The 3,289-nt window shown below is 25.1% G+C and overlaps 1 long non-coding RNA gene across 1 annotated transcript; it reads left to right on the top strand.

Moving 5' to 3' along the window:
- Positions 1-978: 978 nt before the first annotated feature.
- On the top strand, positions 979-3,257 carry LOC110423389 (uncharacterized). Its single transcript, XR_002445821.2, has 3 exons — positions 979-1,179; positions 1,436-1,597; positions 1,725-3,257. It is a non-coding gene; the product is annotated as an uncharacterized LOC110423389 (long non-coding RNA).
- The last annotated feature ends 32 nt before the right edge of the window (positions 3,258-3,289 follow it).

The following is a 3,289-nucleotide window of genomic DNA, read 5'->3' as shown; positions in this document are numbered from 1 at the left end:
TTTAAAATAATTAAAAAATAAGTGATAAAATTTTTTATTATAATATATAATTTTTTATTTTTATTTATTTTTAAATATTAATAATTTATTATTTAAATATTAACATTTTATATTAATAATTTTATAATTTAAATATTATTATTATTAAAATATTAAAAATATTAATTAATTTTTAAATATAAAATATTAATATTTTATATTATATAATTACATACTTAAATTTTTTATTTTAATTTTTTTCTTCATTTTTCTCTTTTGACCGGCCAGTGTAGATGTAGCTAGCATAATAGAGCATTGATTTGACGCTCCTTGTGCAATTAATTCTTTATACTCTATCAAAATAGTTAATTTAAATTTAATATAATAACTTATAAAAATTAAATTTATAATTTTTTAAAAATTAATAATATTAGTTTAATATATTAAAAAAGTTTTGTTATTTATGTTTATATGTAATTTAGTAATATTTACGTCGTATTTTTTTATTAATGTAATATTAAATTTAATAATATGATAATAATAATATGATATTTCATGAATGATGCAATCATAGTATTAATATGACATGACCAAGCAACAATATGGGTTTTGTAAGTATTGACATGAAATTATCCAATGTGAACTAATGATTTTAAATAAGATTAAAAAAGAAATAAATCACAAATATAATTTAGGGAATGAGTGTTATGAGACAAAAGCTAACAATTTTATTTTAAACGGTGCTGTTAAAAAAATGTTGTCAAATATGTATAAAAAATACCATATCATTATATTCAATGTTACATAAATAAAAAAATATTGTGTCAATATAAATAATAAAAAAATTAAATATTATTAATAATTAAATTGATATTATCAATTTTAGAAAGGATAGAGATTAAGTTGTTTTAAATTATTATACAGACGAAATCTCCAACTTTACTAGACTATAAGAATTAATTGCATTATTTAACCCTTAATTATTGGTCTACATATCGAAGACCTTCAACAGATAGTGGAAAACTTGTCGGTGGAAGGCAAACCAAAAACAGAGGAGGCATAAAGAAAACAGAGTATCAGCTCTTCTTCTATTTACAAGTATACAAAACCAAAACACAAGAAAATGTGATAGCAAAAAACAACCCCAAAGAGAAAAGCCAAAACAAAAAGGAAAGCAGAAGATCATCACTCATCACACAGGTACTGGTTATTATCCCCCTCTTCGTTTCTTCCGTACCTCCATTTTTCTCTGTTTCTCCTTTCCATCCCGTTCTCTAATGGTTTACTGTAAACAATAAATCGCTGCGTTGGCATATTTATTTGACAATTGTGAGGAATTGGATTACTGGAAGCTACAATTTTGTTTGCAATCTCATTTGTGATGTGTATATATATATACATAAACAAGCAAGACTTCTGTTCTAACTTGTCAATCTTACTTTTCTATTTCTCGCAGAGGTGCTGAGAATTGTTTTAGGGTCTGTATGGTTAACGTCCTGTGAATTTTGTATAGCTCCACAAGTGCGCTGATGGCTGTATTTTTGTAAGCCATTCCAGGATTAGTGACTGACCAGCTGATCTCCTCTAAGTTGAGCACTTCCTATCTTCTGTAAGTAAGGTTCGTCCTATCATGAAATCAATCAGTCTTAACTTTCCAAAAAACAAGCAAGACCTTGCTTAAAGTCTTTTCAAGTCAACTCACATATCCTTATTTAAGTTCTGGCCCCTTTTATGCTTTTGATCAGAAGCCATCCAAAACAAATAGCAGCTCATTTAGTCATCCGCTCTGCATTTTCGGTCAGAGCTTTCTCCTTTACCTTGTTTCCGCGGAGTTGCAGTTTGCAAGTGAAAGTGACCCCAACTCTGCTTATTTATGTAGCCGCTCAAGGTATTTTCTTCTTTCGGTTTCTCTCTCTCTCTCTGTCTTTCACTCACTCTTTTTGGCCTTTTCAGTCTCAGAAAATTTTTCTGAATACTGAATAGTATTGTTTCAGAAGCAAAGTTTCTGCAATTTTTTCTACTTATTTCTACTTGGCTTGCTTTATTTAATACCTAATTTCTTCAAAATATTTCTTTAATGATTGATTACTTAGGTGGAGTGTCCCTTCACAATGGGAGGTCGTGGCTTTCAAAAATTTATATATATTTTATATATTTTTAATAAGTTTTCAAAATAATATTTTATTAAATTATTAATATAAATTAAAAATAATAAAATGATTTTACAAATTCATTTAACTTTATCATAATTCTTAAATTTTTCTCAATTTTTTTAAATTTCTTTATACCTCTTTTCATCTCTTTCTCTTCCCTTTCTTTCTTTCATTGTGAAATTATATAAAGATAAATTTTTTTTATTATATTTATTTATTTTTTATAATTTTGTTTTACTTGATCATATATTTTAAATTTTTATAAATTTTTTTCTCTAAAGTTTTACAATCATTAATTATATATTTTTTCTTTTTTGGTGTGTAGTTCTATCTTATACTTGTAATGTTCTTTTTTTGTTATGTGTTCTCAATGATTTTAATCTTTAAAAATAAAAAAATTATTATGTAATTTTTAAATATTAATTGTAGTGTTGCATTATTGATTATTGTTTAAAATTTTATTAATATATTTTTTTATTAATTTTGATTATATAAGATAATTTTTTATGTGTTTGATGTTTTATATTTAGTTAAAAAAAATTATCTTTGAGTACTTAATCTTTAAATAATACTGATCATATAAAAAAATTATTTATCTTATATATTATATTTAATTATTTATATTTTATACATTTTTTTTTCATCTTTAACTTTCAATAATAGTTGGTTAGCTCTGTCTCTAGATATATATATATATATTTATATATATATAAATGTTATTAAATCATGAATTCTATTCTTTTATTATTTTAAAACTATTTTTACTATCCAGATATTACAATAAGATATAATAGCAATTTTTATCTCATTTTATTTCATTAAAAATAATAAAAAAATAAAAAATAAAATAAATAGATAATAAATATATAAAATTTTTCATAGGCGAGGTTTTTTGGACTCCTATGCTTGTGTTCGGTTTTATTGGGAGGGTTTGTTTCCTTTTTAATGCGGAATGGTTGCATGAGAGGTCGTTTTTTGGATTTGGGATATGTTGGAAGACGGAGTTCTTTGATTGGCTTGCACTCTCCATTCTGGTTTCTGTTTTGAGGTTGTGGAGGGGACGGGGGAAGAGGAATGGGATGTTGCATGATCTTTCGGGTGGCTGGTTTTGAATGGGGGGTCTGCTCCTGGCTCTGTTTCGGGTGGGTTGTTTTTGT

The sequence above is a fragment of the Theobroma umbraticum genome, unplaced genomic scaffold, assembly GCF_002168275.2.
Source record: "Theobroma umbraticum cultivar Fairchild unplaced genomic scaffold, ASM216827v3 scaffold_20.0, whole genome shotgun sequence".
NCBI lineage: Eukaryota > Viridiplantae > Streptophyta > Magnoliopsida > Malvales > Malvaceae > Theobroma > Theobroma umbraticum.
This window is presented reverse-complemented; position numbering and strand designations above follow the sequence as displayed.